This window comes from Pteropus alecto, unplaced genomic scaffold (genome assembly GCF_000325575.1).
Source record: "Pteropus alecto unplaced genomic scaffold, ASM32557v1 scaffold106, whole genome shotgun sequence".
Taxonomy (NCBI): Eukaryota; Metazoa; Chordata; class Mammalia; order Chiroptera; family Pteropodidae; genus Pteropus; species Pteropus alecto.
In genome coordinates, this window is record NW_006442103.1 from 3,653,856 (window position 1) to 3,663,394 (window position 9,539).

General features: G+C 32.6%; 1 pseudogene; it reads right to left on the reverse strand.

The window, feature by feature from the left end:
• Positions 1-8,293: 8,293 nt before the first annotated feature.
• On the reverse strand, positions 8,294-8,412 carry LOC112469092 (annotated as a pseudogene).
• Between the last annotated feature and the right edge of the window lie 1,127 nt (positions 8,413-9,539).

Below are 9,539 nucleotides of genomic sequence, written 5' to 3' on the forward strand. Positions count from 1 at the left end.
AGGGCATATAAGTAAGGTCAACATAAAGCAAAACTGCAAAGTGGCCCAAGCATATCTTCAGTGTCTTTTTATTTCCACTTTCATGCCTTCCCCAAGTCTACTTCCCATTCTAGTAAAAAAACTTCCAGAAGATACTCCCACAAAAATTTCAATTTGACTAGGAGCATTTAGAAGACAATAGAAGTTGAGCTTTAAAGCAACAGATTCATTTGTGCATTCATTTACTCATTGATTCATTGATTTTAAAGTATGAAAGGAATATGAGAACCAGAGAATGTCCTGGAAATCATATAGTTCAAAGGTAGGAAACTGGAAGCGCTTCAAATATGGCCTACAATGTGGTTTTTCTCAGAATATGTTACTTTGAAAAATGGAATTTAAATGCCTTTAGAGGGGGCATAGATTGTCCAGCACACCATAATTTCCTTGCCAACATAACCATATTCTCATCTTTGTTCCACACATTTCCTACGTGGTTCCTTAAATTTTAAGTTTATGGCTGCAGATAGCCCAAACGTAGAAATTTTTTGAGAGGGCTGGGTCCAAATAAGTTAGATTTCCCCTCAAGGTCAATGCCATCATTTTCTTTCCAACACCTAGGACAATGCTTGGCACATAGGAAGCTCATTAAATATTTATTGAATGAATGAGTGAATGAATGAATTAATGTGACAGAATCAAGACTATAACCTAAGTGTCTGTGGTTCCGATCCAGTATTTGTTGTGCCTTACCACTTTATCCTCAGGAGAAATGGTGCAACGTTTCTACTTCTGTGTGCAGAAAATTGGGCTCTATCTTTTAGTACACGATTTTTCTTTTTCTACCTAAATCAAATGAGGCCTAAACTAAAAGCAATTCAGCCAAAGGAGATTCATTCAAAGGTCGGTTTCAAATTGAAATCATGTAAACACAGCAACTAAATGTACAGTACTTTCCAGAAGACCTAGAAAATCACATTTACTTCCAATAAAGTCATGATTATTGATGTAGTGTACCATCTTCATCCCTGTAAGGGAAAGGGACAGAGAAGCATGAGAAAAATATCTTTGTCAGGCTTATCAAGAATGTTTTAGGAGCCTAGAGAAACCTTTGGACTGAGCTGATTTTATATCCAAACATTCAGAAGAAAAAACTAAATAAGCCGTTTATCTCTATGATTATTCTATACCAACATCTGCATATTTAGAAAATAATTGATTACTTTATTCATCATTTGTTTATATATTTAGTGTGATATAGCTTTGGGCTGATTCTTCTGTCGTTGTTACTGTGTTTCAGCCATATGACTGCCTGGAGAACCTTGGGGTGTCCAGTAGGGATAACTGTATAAAGTAAGAGAAAAGTTATGACTTTTGATCAGAAATGAAAGAGTTCTTAAGGCAGTAACCATGTTGCCATAGGTATGTTAGGTACATTGGTTTGGCATATCAAATGTACAAAGTCAAGTCAGGGTATATCTGATGTTGATCTGAGACCAGGTCCTCATCTGCCGTGTAACCATCTGCATGGCCATTGCATTACCATTACTTGCTGCTTCAAAGCCTTCAACACTCCGTATTTTCTAAGGACAAATTTCAAAATCCTGACCACGTCAGTTAAGACTCTGTAAATATTTTTTCAATGAAAATATTTTTTCAATGAACTACTGAATATTCGCTGACATACATTGTGTCCTGTGTTCACCCAAGAATTCTCCGAAGTCTTATTTTTTTTTTCTGACTAAGACTTTTTCCCATAATACTCTGGGAAAGCCCTTCTCTCAATTCAAGCGTGTCTCCAGCCTTACCTCATCAATGAAACTATCTCTGTCACTGTTCTTGAGCATCCTCTGAAAAGTTTGATGCAATCAATCTCTCTTCTTTATTATATTGCACTGCACTTTCTCTGCTGCTGTTACAGCATATACCACATGTTACCTATTTTATGACTATTGTGTACATGTCTGTATTACCTATGTCATAGACGTTAGGTATCTGCCTGTGTCACCTATATTATAGCCAGTAGGTACATACTTCTCCCCTAAAATATGTAAGCTATGTGAAGAAGGGATTATATATATTTTAATCATTGCTTTCCATGGCAGACTTAAACGTTGGGTTAATCAATCAACTAACCATATTGAACTACTTGCAAAAAAAAAAAAAAAAACTGAGAGGAAATCTTATCTTTTGAGATACATCCATAGTGCTACCATTTTTTGTTTCTTTGAGTGTGACTATTAAGTTTTCTTTTGTTTTTTTCTAACCTTTTTGTCCTTTTTCTTACTTTAAACAATTTCAAAAGAAACAATGAAATTGACACAGCAAATATAATTTTATATTTCAAGATGGTTATATTTACTCTGTTCATGTTGATATCATTAAAACATTTTTTAGAAGTATCTCCTCTGGAATTGTTTTAAAAGTCGGTCTCATTACTTCTTGCCAGCCTTTAGTTTTGGGGTTCATTTGGTTTATCAAAAAAAATAATCTGTGTTCAAAACTTGAAGATTTTCAGCAATTGAAAAAGAAAAGCCGTAAATTCCAAATAAGGGTTATTGTTTTTTTTAAAAAAAGATATACTGAACCTAACCAAGAATATTATATAACCATTAATATAATGACATTATATAGGAAATTTGAAAATTACATAAAAATTGTTCATTATCTTTTTTGATTTTTCTTATTAGTGATGATTTTTCTTTTTTTTATTAAAAACAAGTCTACAGAGAATTCAAAAGAATAATTCAGGTAACACTGACCTTATTTTATTTTCATTGAGAATCTTGTAATTTAGTCTTTATGTCTAAGATGATTTCCCTCTTTTAAAAAGTAACATTTCTCCCTGAGTTTATAAATTCTCACCTCACATCTTTATAACTTTTTTTCCATTTCTGTTTTGAAGTTTAAGAATTATGATTTAAGTTATTTAAAAATCTTCATATTTTCATTTAAGATATTTCATTCAATTTCTTTCTGCTTTATTGTAGTTTCATTAAGGAAAATATAAGCTGAAATATTTTGATTCACTTTTTTATTTTTCTGGTTCAGTAGTTTTATATAAATGTTGTTTGACATGGTTTAATTTATTGAAATAATTTTTTAATCATTTTGATTAATCAATAAATTCAGTTTTAAAGATCGATAGAACCCTATAGTACCTAGCACATATGAAGCATTCAACATAAATTGTTGAATGAATTGTTGAATGTTGATAGCAATGATACCATCTTAAATACATTATATCTGAGATTATTGTCATTTCTACCATGCAATGGAGGGAAGAACCTGGAGGGGTGTTTTTGGAGCTTTATGGACCAGGCTTGGAAGTATTATGACTATTTCTTTTGGAGAAAAAACTCACAAGCCACACCTAAAGGCAAGAGAGAAGGGAGGATAGGGAATAGAGTGTAGCTTAGTGTAGCTTAGCCTAGCTTCCATTCTGTTACTGAGGTAGAAGTTTTGGAGAACAGCCTTCACCACAGCAGGAGAAGGAATTAAAGCCTATTTTTCTACCTGTCTGTAAGGTCCTTTGCATTTGGATTATTCATTGGTTAGTATTATTTTTGAAACTGGTAATTCTTTTCGGTGTATTCTGTTATTTTCTAATTTAATATCAACAACATATTTTCTCTAGAAAAAATAAATAGATGTTAAGTGAAGACATGCGTGTGAAATATTTTCATTAGAGTGGTTGATTATACAGCGTAACTAAGCAGAACCCATTTCAGCCATCGTGATACATGGTTTATAGCCAATACATGACTCTGTTGAAGCAACTGAAATAAGACTAGTTCTGTAAGCATCTAGATCCTCCTCATTCTCTTTAATTTATAAAACTAGGGTAGAAATTTTCTTTCTAAATTTCCTATAAGAAGTCTACTAAAAACAGCCAGCTGGGTTATGGCCCTCCCATTTCACTGACCTTACAATCTGATCTAGACTGTGCCACCAACTGTTGGGAGTGCATCCTTCCACATGATTGCTTTTCCAGTTCTTCATAACCTATTGGCAATGCTGCTTTCCTCTTGTTTTCACAGCCTGCATCTTCTGTCATTAGGAAGATCATAAGTCCTGTTTAGCACATCACTAACTACATTGCTCAGCAAATTATTCCTATTTCTATTCCTCTGAAATATAAACAGAATATAAGACAAGGTAGGTCAGCTTGACAAATGTTGACTTTGACTAGAGAGAATTTATGTCTACTGCATTGGCTGAGATAAGTTAGGCTTAATCACACTTAGCATCATCATTAATTTTCTCTCAATTTCTAAATGATAACAAATCAGTTAAAATGTGTACCTACTCAAGAGTAAGTGACTCAGCTTTGTGGTTATTATACAGTAGAACGGATAGACTCTTCAAATTATTTATTTTTATGAATAAAGAGCAAGACTTAGAGAAAAATGTGTATGGAATCCACAAAAGTAGGTAAATATTAGACTTAGCTAATTATCATCAGATTTAGATAACTGGGTATAATTGTTTAATTTAACAACTAAGTTGGTTGACCAAATCTAATGGATTAATTTGTGGCCAGTCTTGCCATAGATTATAGTCTTTTGGAAGATTAGGTCAGTATTTATGCTTAAATCTTTTTTAGTGATTTATATAATGAAAATTAATTTTTTTTCTAAAGAAGATAAGCAGATCTTCATTATTCCCAGTATCAGTAGCTTCAGAAAGACCCTAATTTTAAAACAGTTTGAAAAAAAAATAAAATGATAATCTTTATTGTGTGCTTACAGTGTACCAAGTATCAAGCTAAGTCTTTCACTCATTCAACAAATATTTTCTGGATGTCTTACAGGTACTGAGGACAGAGTAGTGAAGAAAGAGATATAAGTCTCTAGAATTTACATCCTAGTGGGATGAGATAAAATATGATAAAAAAGTAAATTAATGGCATGTTCTAGTATTATAAACACTGTGAAAAAAAACAGAGGAGAATAAGAGAGAACAGAAGTGCTGGAATGGGGCTGAATTTTTTTTAATTGAATGGGCAGTGTAGAATTGAACATATTAGTAGATGAGGACAGTCACAGATTTACAGATGCCCTCCATCTTTCCTGGGTTCTTTCTCTTGCCAGCCTGTGTTTCATATCACTGGCCTGTCTTTGCAATTTGCTCTCACTGTCTATCTTCTAGTTGATACTGAACCCATTCCTCTGTGTCAGGATGAGCAAGGCTTCTCCATCTGGACTACAGCTTTACCTTTTCGGCTCAGAATGTAGCCACTCTTCTCAAATCCTAGCTCCACCAGTCAGTCCAGAGAAATTCCCTTCCATTTTTTGTCACTTTTTAGGGCAAATAGCTAAAAAAGCCAAATTTATCTGAACCTCTCAGTTTCTCTTTAGCTTTCTCTTTACTTGCCCAAGTTTATACAATTTTAAAAGGAAGGGTGGGGATTAAGTAAACTTTTTATTGAAAAATATTATTTCATAGATTATGATGACTACTTTATTTAATACTTATGCATGTAAAAATTTAAGGAAATGATATTATTCTTCCCATATATGAGGGAAATGAGTCTTAGTGAGAGGTTGATTTGAGGCTCTAACCCAGGCCAGAATTTTTTTTTTTAAAGAAAATAGTTGTTTTTACATGATCCCTTCACCTAATCTCATCAACCCAATTCTCCAGACACCCATTTTACCTCTGCCACTCTTTGAGAAAATACAAAAATCAGATATTTGTAGGGTTTGTATCATTTGAAACTGTTCATTTCAGGATTAGATTTGATTTTTGTAACAAAATACAGCTGACTATAGAGTTGTAGTTTTAAAAGAATAGGAAAGTACATTCATCATACTGGCATTTTCAGATTTTACCTTCTCAACAGTTCTTTAATATTGGTATTACTATTATCTCTGTTTTACAAGGAAGTAAAGTAAGGTTTGGAAAGGTTACATAAAATGTCTAAGGTGTCTTGTCTAGAAGTAACAGCGCTTAATTAGATAATGAAAGAAGTAGTAGTTCAATTAATTTCTTTTAACAAAAGCATTAACCAAAACAACTCCCCAAACTGACTATGTAAAAACATGTTACTACATAGATTTTGATAAAGTGTAATATTTAAGATTAAAGAAGAAAATTTATATAAAAATCAAATTGGGAAAATCCCTGTATAACTTTCATTTTTTAAAAAATTTGGAAAACTAATATGCTTTTACCATATCAAGTGAAATGGAATTTAAAAAGGTAACAATTGTATAATTACATGTGTTAATATACACCTAAAAATCTTCCATGTTTTTTGCTTTTGTACTTAAATATTATTTTTGGCAAATATACACATACAGACACAACATACAATAAAAAAGAAATAGCTTTTAATTTTCAATAAACTCAAAATATAAAATGTATTCTTATTATAATGAAAAACGAAATGGTTTTAAAAACTCTTCTTTTTAATATTTTAAAAATGTAGACTCTGAGCATGAATGTTGCTTTAAGAAAGGTAGTCATATTACAAAAATAGAACTTGTGCCTGTGATGTTGCAGTTGCCATGGTTACTACAAATTTGTTACTTAATAGCAGAGCAAATAGATTCATAAACATGCTAATTATATCTGATACTTTTTTTTCAGACTGTTTTATATGAATATGCATATAGTTTACATAAAAATGAATGTCCCCATCCAATAATTTTGCAAGTTCAGGAAGGTTTTGCTGTGTTCTCTCTGATATCGTATATGACAGTCTTAACATAGGAAAAAAGAAAAGACAATTTTCAGGAAAATGATTTTATGATTCACAGGGTAGGCAACTGTGGTTTTTAATGTAAATAATATAACAATTTCCAAATGCCAAATACTTTACTACCTAGTCAGTCCTTAGAAAGGTTGGAGTTTTGGATTTCTAATAAAGCTCTTATTATTCTGTCATTTCATTTAAAGAAATATTAAGAAAAAAGTAGGTGTGGTAAAGGAATGAATATATATATTGTCCTGAGTTTTTGACATGAATCATGGTATAAAATTTATATATGAAGATGAACATAGATTTTATAACTACAATGTTTTCCTTTCTATAGCTTAAGTATTTGATAACATTAAGTGCACACTATGAACATTGCAAAAACTCAAGGACCCTGATCTGTCTTTCTCTAAAAAGCAAAGCTACCAACATAATGAGAATGGAGGAAAAGTCCTCTGCAATTACAAAACTATGAGAAGGGGGCCCAGATTACTCATTGAGCAAGAGCACATGATATAACTCAAAATAGACATAGGAAAGAGGCTGTGACCCTTCCTAAGAGAGGATTTGCTTGGGAGATTTGTGATTTCTGTCAGGACCTTGTATAGCTCTGTGATGAAAGAGAGGGAATATATGTGTCTCCAGAGAGTGGCACCGGGAGGGGATCTTTGCCCTAGTCTTGTGATCCAAAATGTTGCCTCTCTAACTGCTGTTACGTCTCCATTTAAAACAATGTCCCAGTTTCTCTTTTATTGACACTGACTTTTGTCTCTGTTGATGAAGTTCTAAGTAAAAATACAAGCTAGGTGCTCAGAAACCAAGTGCTATTTAGCCATATGTATGATATTAACAATCAACCACTTATTTGTTTATGCTACATTTTTCACTTTCACAACCAAAGCACATAGAATTTTGTTGCTGTATTTTAGATGTTTGAACATGTCAGGCATATTGACTGAAAAATCTGCTCTGCAGCTCACTGTCACCTAGTGATTGATATCATCTGTAACAAGATAAAATGTTATGGCATCATAATTCTGTTTGATGCAAGGTAATCTTTGATCTTTTACTATCAACAGAAGATTATAACTTATACTTAGTATGATAAATAATATCCTTTCACTGATGTCAGAGAAAGAACAAGTTTAATTGATAGTGGTTTCAATAGCTAGTGTTTTATTTGCATTTTTTTAAAAGAATAAACATCTTATAAACAGAAAGACGACTCTTAAAATATACTATTAAATTATTATAATTTCTATTTGTTAATAATTAATTATTAATTATTCTTTCTTTTGCATTGAACTAAAGAGTAAATGCATAGCCTTGAGGTAAATTTTCATTGGAGGGCATCATGATACTGAGGCACAAATTAGAGGCAATAATTTGCCAAAAGATTATGGAAATAAAAAAATCAGGAATTGAATGTTTGGCATGTGAAATATTCCAAATAGTATAAAAAAACTATCTTCTCTTTTTTTAAAAAAACATGGAGTATATACTTTTTCCATAGCATATAACAAGTGCTTGATAGATGTTAGCTCTCAAAATTATTTGACCTCACAGATTGCAAAGACCTTGTCAGTTTACAAGCCCTTATTTATTTTTTTATGCTTATAGCTCCTGGTCTTCATAGGTGGTCTCCCATCCAAGTACTAACCAGGCCCGACCCTGCTTAGCTTCTGAGATCAGATGAGATTGGGCTTGTTCAGGGTAGCATGGCCATAGACTCAAAATAATTATTTTTATCATTATTAATTGCAGTTCTTAGTATATGCTGTGATCTTATGAATTGCTTAAAGTGTCCCTTGTCTGCCTAGAAAAATTCTCGTATTTCAAGGTGCAGCTCAATAGGTGTCGCTTCCTTTGAGAGGTTGTTCCTGTGTCTCTAACTCTGCTCTTTGGATAAGATAGTTCTTCCTCTCTACTCTCTTAGCATTTTGACCATGTTCTCATTATTATTATTTTTCAGTTCCTTGAAATGACTTTATGTTTGTATGACATTGCATTTGAAAATGCTCCTTTGACCAGGCACCAGATCTTGACCATCTCTGCCCTCCATGTTCACTAGGTGCTCAGTAAATGTTTGTTGGTTAAGTTTCAGAGCACATGAGTGAGAAGGCTACGTGGTACAAAAAATAAAAAGGTAGAAAAATGAAGATGGGGAAAAAATAAATTTGTGACTAAAGAAACTAAAGAAAAAGAAAACACGAAGTCTACTTCTAGTGTTAATCATTTCCATCCAGAATCTTACAGCATTATGGATATATTTGCGGACTTTCAGACATATTGCACTAGTTTAAGAATTGTGTGGGCCCTTCACTTTTCCTTTTCTGGATATTGGTAGTAGAGCAGTTGTAAAAACATTTCCATTGCCTGCTCTGCTTCAGTTCTCACAATATCCTTGTGAAATAGTCAGGTTCAGGTATCTATCACTTTTTTATAGAGCAGAGAGGTTAATAGTTTGCTTAGGGTCACACAGCTAAAAGACAAATTACAGACTCAATTGTAAACATCTGACTCCAGATAAAGGGCACTTTCACTGATGTCATAAGCCTCTCCTGAGACTGATTACAAATGTTTTGTCTTCTATTTAAGAAATGTTTACATTCAAAACCTTTGATTAATGTTTAGCTAGCTATAAAATAAATAGATTCAATGATGTCTGTAGTTGAATTTTGTGTAATACACAGTGTATCATTTTTAGTTTTTGCCACCTGAAATTATATGAGAACATTAGAAAATGAGAACTCAAAGCTTGGTACAGCATTTTCAGTCAAATATTTCTGTTTCTGCAGAATCCTCTTATTAGGGTTTATTGCCATGGCTAAGGATTTTTAGAAATAATTTTTCTCTG